Below are 7,500 nucleotides of genomic sequence, written 5' to 3' on the forward strand. Positions count from 1 at the left end.
CACGAGAGAGAGAGAGAGAGACCACCTTGCATTGTCAATTGCTAAATCTGTATATGGATAAGTAGCCTATGGTTGTCAACTTATTCGTACGGCCATACCAGCCTGGCAACGCCTGATCTCGTCTGATCTCGGAAGCTAAGCAGGGTCGGGCCTGGTTAGTACTTGGATGGGAGACCGCCTGGGAATACCAGGTGCTGTATGCTCTTTTGCTCATTCACTTAGAAACTGACATCTTGCAATATGCACAAGTAGTCCTTCATGAAAGGGGCTGGAAGCTGTTTTCATTTTGACACGAGAGAGAGAGAGAGAGAGACTACCTTGCATTGTCAATTGCTAAATCTGTATATGGATAAGTAGCCTTTGGTTGTCAACTTATTTGGTACGGCCATACCAGCCTGGCAACGCCCGATCTCGTCTGATCTCGGAAGCTAAGCAGGGTCGGGCCTGGTTAGTACTTGGATGGGAGACCGCCTGGGAATACCAGGTGCTGTCTGCTCTTTTGCTCATTCACTTAGAAACTGAAATCTTGCAATATGCACAAGTAGTCCTTCATGAAAGGGGCTGGAAGCTGTTTTCATTTTGACACGAGAGAGAGAGAGAGAGAGAGAGAGAGACTACCTTGCATTGTCAATTGCTAAATCTGTATATGGATAAGTAGCCTATGGTTGTCAACTTATTTCGTACGGCCATACCAGCCTGGCAACGCCCGATCTCGTCTGATCTCGGAAGCTAAGCAGGGTCGGGCCTGGTTAGTACTTGGATGGGAGACCGCCTGGGAATACCAGGTGCTGTATGCTCTTTTGCTCATTCACTTAGAAACTGAAATCTTGCAATATGCACAAGTAGTCCTTCATGAAAGGGGCTGGAAGCTGTTTTCATTTTGACACGAGAGAGAGAGAGAGACTACCTTGCATTGTCAATTGCTAAATCTGTATATGGATAAGTAGCCTATGGTTGTCAACTTATTTCGTACGGCCATACCAGCCTGGCAACGCCCGATCTCGTCTGATCTCGGAAGCTAAGCAGGGTCGGGCCTGGTTAGTACTTGGATGGGAGACCGCCTGGGAATACCAGGTGCTGTATGCTCTTTTGCTCATTCACTTAGAAACTGACATCTTGCAATATGCACAAGTAGTCCTTCATGAAAGGGGCTGGAAGCTGTTTTCATTTTGACACGAGAGAGAGAGAGAGAGAGAGAGAGAGAGAGAGAGAGAGACTACCTTGCATTGTCAATTGCTAAATCTGTATATGGATAAGTAGCCTATGGTTGTCAACTTATTTCGTACGGCCATACCAGCCTGGCAACGCCCGATCTCGTCTGATCTCGGAAGCTAAGCAGGGTCGGGCCTGGTTAGTACTTGGATGGGAGACCGCCTGGGAATACCAGGTGCTGTATGCTCTTTTGCTCATTCACTTAGAAACTGACATCTTGCAATATGCACAAGTAGTCCTTCATGAAAGGGGCTGGAAGCTGTTTTCATTTTGACACGAGAGAGAGAGAGAGAGAGAGAGAGAGAGAGAGACTACCTTGCATTGTCAATTGCTAAATCTGTATATGGATAAGTAGCCTATGGTTGTCAACTTATTTCGTACGGCCATACCAGCCTGGCAACGCCCGATCTCGTCTGATCTCGGAAGCTAAGCAGGGTCGGGCCTGGTTAGTACTTGGATGGGAGACCGCCTGGGAATACCAGGTGCTGTATGCTCTTTTGCTCATTCACTTAGAAACTGAAATCTTGCAATATGCACAAGTAGTCCTTCATGAAAGGGGCTGGAAGCTGTTTTCATTTTGACACGAGAGAGAGAGAGAGAGACCACCTTGCATTGTCAATTGCTAAATCTGTATATGGATAAGTAGCCTATGGTTGTCAACTTATTTCGTACGGCCATACCAGCCTGGCAACGCCCGATCTCGTCTGATCTCGGAAGCTAAGCAGGGTCGGGCCTGGTTAGTACTTGGATGGGAGACCGCCTGGGAATACCAGGTGCTGTATGCTCTTTTGCTCATTCACTTAGAAACTGACATCTTGCAATATGCACAAGTAGTCCTTCATGAAAGGGGCTGGAAGCTGTTTTCATTTTGACACGAGAGAGAGAGAGAGAGAGAGACTACCTTGCATTGTCAATTGCTAAATCTGTATATGGATAAGTAGCCTTTGGTTGTCAACTTATTTGGTACGGCCATACCAGCCTGGCAACGCCCGATCTCGTCTGATCTCGGAAGCTAAGCAGGGTCGGGCCTGGTTAGTACTTGGATGGGAGACCGCCTGGGAATACCAGGTGCTGTCTGCTCTTTTGCTCATTCACTTAGAAACTGAAATCTTGCAATATGCACAAGTAGTCCTTCATGAAAGGGGCTGGAAGCTGTTTTCATTTTGACACGAGAGAGAGAGAGAGAGAGAGAGAGAGAGAGAGAGAGAGAGAGAGACTACCTTGCATTGTCAATTGCTAAATCTGTATATGGATAAGTAGCCTATGGTTGTCAACTTATTTCGTACGGCCATACCAGCCTGGCAACGCCCGATCTCGTCTGATCTCGGAAGCTAAGCAGGGTCGGGCCTGGTTAGTACTTGGATGGGAGACCGCCTGGGAATACCAGGTGCTGTATGCTCTTTTGCTCATTCACTTAGAAACTGAAATCTTGCAATATGCACAAGTAGTCCTTCATGAAAGGGGCTGGAAGCTGTTTTCATTTTGACACGAGAGAGAGAGAGAGAGACCACCTTGCATTGTCAATTGCTAAATCTGTATATGGATAAGTAGCCTATGGTTGTCAACTTATTTCGTACGGCCATACCAGCCTGGCAACGCCCGATCTCGTCTGATCTCGGAAGCTAAGCAGGGTCGGGCCTGGTTAGTACTTGGATGGGAGACCGCCTGGGAATACCAGGTGCTGTATGCTCTTTTGCTCATTCACTTAGAAACTGACATCTTGCAATATGCACAAGTAGTCCTTCATGAAAGGGGCTGGAAGCTGTTTTCATTTTGACACGAGAGAGAGAGAGAGAGAGACTACCTTGCATTGTCAATTGCTAAATCTGTATATGGATAAGTAGCCTTTGGTTGTCAACTTATTTGGTACGGCCATACCAGCCTGGCAACGCCCGATCTCGTCTGATCTCGGAAGCTAAGCAGGGTCGGGCCTGGTTAGTACTTGGATGGGAGACCGCCTGGGAATACCAGGTGCTGTCTGCTCTTTTGCTCATTCACTTAGAAACTGAAATCTTGCAATATGCACAAGTAGTCCTTCATGAAAGGGGCTGGAAGCTGTTTTCATTTTGACACGAGAGAGAGAGAGAGAGAGAGAGAGAGAGAGAGAGAGAGAGAGAGAGAGAGAGAGAGAGAGAGAGAGAGAGAGAGACTACCTTGCATTGTCAATTGCTAAATCTGTATATGGATAAGTAGCCTATGGTTGTCAACTTATTTCGTACGGCCATACCAGCCTGGCAACGCCCGATCTCGTCTGATCTCGGAAGCTAAGCAGGGTCGGGCCTGGTTAGTACTTGGATGGGAGACCGCCTGGGAATACCAGGTGCTGTATGCTCTTTTGCTCATTCACTTAGAAACTGAAATCTTGCAATATGCACAAGTAGTCCTTCATGAAAGGGGCTGGAAGCTGTTTTCATTTTGACACGAGAGAGAGAGAGAGACTACCTTGCATTGTCAATTGCTAAATCTGTATATGGATAAGTAGCCTATGGTTGTCAACTTATTTCGTACGGCCATACCAGCCTGGCAACGCCTGATCTCGTCTGATCTCGGAAGCTAAGCAGGGTCGGGCCTGGTTAGTACTTGGATGGGAGACCGCCTTGGAATACCAGGTGCTGTATGCTCTTTTGCTCATTCACTTAGAAACTGACATCTTGCAATATGCACAAGTAGTCCTTCATGAAAGGGGCTGGAAGCTGTTTTCATTTTGACACGAGAGAGAGAGAGAGAGAGAGAGAGAGAGAGAGACCACCTTGCATTGTCAATTGCTAAATCTGTATATGGATAAGTAGCCTATGGTTGTCAACTTATTTCGTACGGCCATACCAGCCTGGCAACGCCCGATCACGTCTGATCTCGGAAGCTAAGCAGGGTCGGGCCTGGTTAGTACTTGGATGGGAGACCGCCTGGGAATACCAGGTGCTGTATGCTCTTTTGCTCATTCACTTAGAAACTGAAATCTTGCAATATGCACAAGTAGTCCTTCATGAAAGGGGCTGGAAGCTGTTTTCATTTTGACACGAGAGAGAGAGAGAGACTACCTTGCATTGTCAATTGCTAAATCTGTATATGGATAAGTAGCCTATGGTTGTCAACTTATTTCGTACGGCCATACCAGCCTGGCAACGCCCTATCTCGTCTGATCTCGGAAGCTAAGCAGGGTCGGGCCTGGTTAGTACTTGGATGGGAGACCGCCTGGGAATACCAGGTGCTGTATGCTCTTTTGCTCATTCACTTAGAAACTGAAATCTTGCAATATGCACAAGTAGTCCTTCATGAAAGGGGCTGGAAGCTGTTTTCATTTTGACACGAGAGAGAGAGAGAGAGACCACCTTGCATTGTCAATTGCTAAATCTGTATATGGATAAGTAGCCTATGGTTGTCAACTTATTCGTACGGCCATACCAGCCTGGCAACGCCTGATCTCGTCTGATCTCGGAAGCTAAGCAGGGTCGGGCCTGGTTAGTACTTGGATGGGAGACCGCCTGGGAATACCAGGTGCTGTATGCTCTTTTGCTCATTCACTTAGAAACTGACATCTTGCAATATGCACAAGTAGTCCTTCATGAAAGGGGCTGGAAGCTGTTTTCATTTTGACACGAGAGAGAGAGAGAGAGAGACTACCTTGCATTGTCAATTGCTAAATCTGTATATGGATAAGTAGCCTTTGGTTGTCAACTTATTTGGTACGGCCATACCAGCCTGGCAACGCCCGATCTCGTCTGATCTCGGAAGCTAAGCAGGGTCGGGCCTGGTTAGTACTTGGATGGGAGACCGCCTGGGAATACCAGGTGCTGTCTGCTCTTTTGCTCATTCACTTAGAAACTGAAATCTTGCAATATGCACAAGTAGTCCTTCATGAAAGGGGCTGGAAGCTGTTTTCATTTTGACACGAGAGAGAGAGAGAGAGAGAGAGAGAGACTACCTTGCATTGTCAATTGCTAAATCTGTATATGGATAAGTAGCCTATGGTTGTCAACTTATTTCGTACGGCCATACCAGCCTGGCAACGCCCGATCTCGTCTGATCTCGGAAGCTAAGCAGGGTCGGGCCTGGTTAGTACTTGGATGGGAGACCGCCTGGGAATACCAGGTGCTGTATGCTCTTTTGCTCATTCACTTAGAAACTGAAATCTTGCAATATGCACAAGTAGTCCTTCATGAAAGGGGCTGGAAGCTGTTTTCATTTTGACACGAGAGAGAGAGAGAGACTACCTTGCATTGTCAATTGCTAAATCTGTATATGGATAAGTAGCCTATGGTTGTCAACTTATTTCGTACGGCCATACCAGCCTGGCAACGCCCGATCTCGTCTGATCTCGGAAGCTAAGCAGGGTCGGGCCTGGTTAGTACTTGGATGGGAGACCGCCTGGGAATACCAGGTGCTGTATGCTCTTTTGCTCATTCACTTAGAAACTGACATCTTGCAATATGCACAAGTAGTCCTTCATGAAAGGGGCTGGAAGCTGTTTTCATTTTGACACGAGAGAGAGAGAGAGAGAGAGAGAGAGAGAGAGAGACTACCTTGCATTGTCAATTGCTAAATCTGTATATGGATAAGTAGCCTATGGTTGTCAACTTATTTCGTACGGCCATACCAGCCTGGCAACGCCCGATCTCGTCTGATCTCGGAAGCTAAGCAGGGTCGGGCCTGGTTAGTACTTGGATGGGAGACCGCCTGGGAATACCAGGTGCTGTATGCTCTTTTGCTCATTCACTTAGAAACTGACATCTTGCAATATGCACAAGTAGTCCTTCATGAAAGGGGCTGGAAGCTGTTTTCATTTTGACACGAGAGAGAGAGAGAGAGAGAGAGAGAGAGAGAGACTACCTTGCATTGTCAATTGCTAAATCTGTATATGGATAAGTAGCCTATGGTTGTCAACTTATTTCGTACGGCCATACCAGCCTGGCAACGCCCGATCTCGTCTGATCTCGGAAGCTAAGCAGGGTCGGGCCTGGTTAGTACTTGGATGGGAGACCGCCTGGGAATACCAGGTGCTGTATGCTCTTTTGCTCATTCACTTAGAAACTGAAATCTTGCAATATGCACAAGTAGTCCTTCATGAAAGGGGCTGGAAGCTGTTTTCATTTTGACACGAGAGAGAGAGAGAGAGACCACCTTGCATTGTCAATTGCTAAATCTGTATATGGATAAGTAGCCTATGGTTGTCAACTTATTTCGTACGGCCATACCAGCCTGGCAACGCCCGATCTCGTCTGATCTCGGAAGCTAAGCAGGGTCGGGCCTGGTTAGTACTTGGATGGGAGACCGCCTGGGAATACCAGGTGCTGTATGCTCTTTTGCTCATTCACTTAGAAACTGACATCTTGCAATATGCACAAGTAGTCCTTCATGAAAGGGGCTGGAAGCTGTTTTCATTTTGACACGAGAGAGAGAGAGAGAGAGACTACCTTGCATTGTCAATTGCTAAATCTGTATATGGATAAGTAGCCTTTGGTTGTCAACTTATTTGGTACGGCCATACCAGCCTGGCAACGCCCGATCTCGTCTGATCTCGGAAGCTAAGCAGGGTCGGGCCTGGTTAGTACTTGGATGGGAGACCGCCTGGGAATACCAGGTGCTGTCTGCTCTTTTGCTCATTCACTTAGAAACTGAAATCTTGCAATATGCACAAGTAGTCCTTCATGAAAGGGGCTGGAAGCTGTTTTCATTTTGACACGAGAGAGAGAGAGAGAGAGAGAGAGAGAGAGAGAGACTACCTTGCATTGTCAATTGCTAAATCTGTATATGGATAAGTAGCCTATGGTTGTCAACTTATTTCGTACGGCCATACCAGCCTGGCAACGCCCGATCTCGTCTGATCTCGGAAGCTAAGCAGGGTCGGGCCTGGTTAGTACTTGGATGGGAGACCGCCTGGGAATACCAGGTGCTGTATGCTCTTTTGCTCATTCACTTAGAAACTGAAATCTTGCAATATGCACAAGTAGTCCTTCATGAAAGGGGCTGGAAGCTGTTTTCATTTTGACACGAGAGAGAGAGAGAGAGACCACCTTGCATTGTCAATTGCTAAATCTGTATATGGATAAGTAGCCTATGGTTGTCAACTTATTTCGTACGGCCATACCAGCCTGGCAACGCCCGATCTCGTCTGATCTCGGAAGCTAAGCAGGGTCGGGCCTGGTTAGTACTTGGATGGGAGACCGCCTGGGAATACCAGGTGCTGTATGCTCTTTTGCTCATTCACTTAGAAACTGACATCTTGCAATATGCACAAGTAGTCCTTCATGAAAGGGGCTGGAAGCTGTTTTCATTTTGACACGAGAGAGA

At 47.1% G+C, this 7,500-nt stretch overlaps 18 non-coding genes and 7 pseudogenes across 18 annotated transcripts; all 25 read left to right on the top strand.

Moving 5' to 3' along the window:
- The first annotated feature begins 84 nt into the window (after window positions 1-84).
- Window positions 85-203, top strand: LOC146217585 (5S ribosomal RNA). The gene has a single exon (XR_014752404.1). It is a non-coding gene; the product is annotated as a 5S ribosomal RNA (ribosomal RNA).
- A 174-nt stretch (window positions 204-377) lies between these two features.
- Window positions 378-496, top strand: LOC146217586 (5S ribosomal RNA; annotated as a pseudogene).
- A 182-nt stretch (window positions 497-678) lies between these two features.
- LOC146217587 (5S ribosomal RNA) lies at window positions 679-797 on the top strand. Its single transcript, XR_014751237.1, has one exon. It is a non-coding gene; the product is annotated as a 5S ribosomal RNA (ribosomal RNA).
- A 170-nt stretch (window positions 798-967) lies between these two features.
- On the top strand, window positions 968-1,086 carry LOC146217588 (5S ribosomal RNA). The gene has a single exon (XR_014751238.1). It is a non-coding gene; the product is annotated as a 5S ribosomal RNA (ribosomal RNA).
- Window positions 1,087-1,280: 194 nt separating this feature from the next.
- Window positions 1,281-1,399, top strand: LOC146217589 (5S ribosomal RNA). The gene has a single exon (XR_014751239.1). It is a non-coding gene; the product is annotated as a 5S ribosomal RNA (ribosomal RNA).
- Window positions 1,400-1,587: 188 nt separating this feature from the next.
- LOC146217590 (5S ribosomal RNA) lies at window positions 1,588-1,706 on the top strand. The gene has a single exon (XR_014751241.1). It is a non-coding gene; the product is annotated as a 5S ribosomal RNA (ribosomal RNA).
- Window positions 1,707-1,878: 172 nt separating this feature from the next.
- On the top strand, window positions 1,879-1,997 carry LOC146217591 (5S ribosomal RNA). The gene has a single exon (XR_014751242.1). It is a non-coding gene; the product is annotated as a 5S ribosomal RNA (ribosomal RNA).
- Window positions 1,998-2,173: 176 nt separating this feature from the next.
- On the top strand, window positions 2,174-2,292 carry LOC146217592 (5S ribosomal RNA; annotated as a pseudogene).
- Window positions 2,293-2,492: 200 nt separating this feature from the next.
- LOC146217593 (5S ribosomal RNA) lies at window positions 2,493-2,611 on the top strand. Its single transcript, XR_014751243.1, has one exon. It is a non-coding gene; the product is annotated as a 5S ribosomal RNA (ribosomal RNA).
- Window positions 2,612-2,783: 172 nt separating this feature from the next.
- LOC146217594 (5S ribosomal RNA) lies at window positions 2,784-2,902 on the top strand. The gene has a single exon (XR_014751244.1). It is a non-coding gene; the product is annotated as a 5S ribosomal RNA (ribosomal RNA).
- Window positions 2,903-3,076: 174 nt separating this feature from the next.
- LOC146217595 (5S ribosomal RNA) lies at window positions 3,077-3,195 on the top strand (annotated as a pseudogene).
- A 230-nt stretch (window positions 3,196-3,425) lies between these two features.
- On the top strand, window positions 3,426-3,544 carry LOC146217596 (5S ribosomal RNA). Its single transcript, XR_014751245.1, has one exon. It is a non-coding gene; the product is annotated as a 5S ribosomal RNA (ribosomal RNA).
- A 170-nt stretch (window positions 3,545-3,714) lies between these two features.
- LOC146217597 (5S ribosomal RNA) lies at window positions 3,715-3,833 on the top strand (annotated as a pseudogene).
- Window positions 3,834-4,021: 188 nt separating this feature from the next.
- Window positions 4,022-4,140, top strand: LOC146217598 (5S ribosomal RNA). The gene has a single exon (XR_014752111.1). It is a non-coding gene; the product is annotated as a 5S ribosomal RNA (ribosomal RNA).
- A 170-nt stretch (window positions 4,141-4,310) lies between these two features.
- Window positions 4,311-4,429, top strand: LOC146217599 (5S ribosomal RNA; annotated as a pseudogene).
- A 171-nt stretch (window positions 4,430-4,600) lies between these two features.
- LOC146217600 (5S ribosomal RNA) lies at window positions 4,601-4,719 on the top strand. Its single transcript, XR_014752405.1, has one exon. It is a non-coding gene; the product is annotated as a 5S ribosomal RNA (ribosomal RNA).
- Window positions 4,720-4,893: 174 nt separating this feature from the next.
- Window positions 4,894-5,012, top strand: LOC146217601 (5S ribosomal RNA; annotated as a pseudogene).
- A 182-nt stretch (window positions 5,013-5,194) lies between these two features.
- LOC146217602 (5S ribosomal RNA) lies at window positions 5,195-5,313 on the top strand. The gene has a single exon (XR_014751246.1). It is a non-coding gene; the product is annotated as a 5S ribosomal RNA (ribosomal RNA).
- Window positions 5,314-5,483: 170 nt separating this feature from the next.
- Window positions 5,484-5,602, top strand: LOC146217603 (5S ribosomal RNA). Its single transcript, XR_014751247.1, has one exon. It is a non-coding gene; the product is annotated as a 5S ribosomal RNA (ribosomal RNA).
- Window positions 5,603-5,792: 190 nt separating this feature from the next.
- On the top strand, window positions 5,793-5,911 carry LOC146217604 (5S ribosomal RNA). Its single transcript, XR_014751248.1, has one exon. It is a non-coding gene; the product is annotated as a 5S ribosomal RNA (ribosomal RNA).
- A 188-nt stretch (window positions 5,912-6,099) lies between these two features.
- On the top strand, window positions 6,100-6,218 carry LOC146217605 (5S ribosomal RNA). Its single transcript, XR_014751249.1, has one exon. It is a non-coding gene; the product is annotated as a 5S ribosomal RNA (ribosomal RNA).
- A 172-nt stretch (window positions 6,219-6,390) lies between these two features.
- On the top strand, window positions 6,391-6,509 carry LOC146217606 (5S ribosomal RNA). Its single transcript, XR_014751250.1, has one exon. It is a non-coding gene; the product is annotated as a 5S ribosomal RNA (ribosomal RNA).
- A 174-nt stretch (window positions 6,510-6,683) lies between these two features.
- Window positions 6,684-6,802, top strand: LOC146217607 (5S ribosomal RNA; annotated as a pseudogene).
- A 190-nt stretch (window positions 6,803-6,992) lies between these two features.
- Window positions 6,993-7,111, top strand: LOC146217608 (5S ribosomal RNA). The gene has a single exon (XR_014751252.1). It is a non-coding gene; the product is annotated as a 5S ribosomal RNA (ribosomal RNA).
- A 172-nt stretch (window positions 7,112-7,283) lies between these two features.
- On the top strand, window positions 7,284-7,402 carry LOC146217609 (5S ribosomal RNA). Its single transcript, XR_014751253.1, has one exon. It is a non-coding gene; the product is annotated as a 5S ribosomal RNA (ribosomal RNA).
- Window positions 7,403-7,500: the final 98 nt, after the last annotated feature.

The sequence above is a fragment of the Hypomesus nipponensis genome, chromosome 28, assembly GCF_054491055.1.
Source record: "Hypomesus nipponensis isolate SF chromosome 28, ASM5449105v1, whole genome shotgun sequence".
Lineage (NCBI taxonomy): Eukaryota > Metazoa > Chordata > Actinopteri > Osmeriformes > Osmeridae > Hypomesus > Hypomesus nipponensis.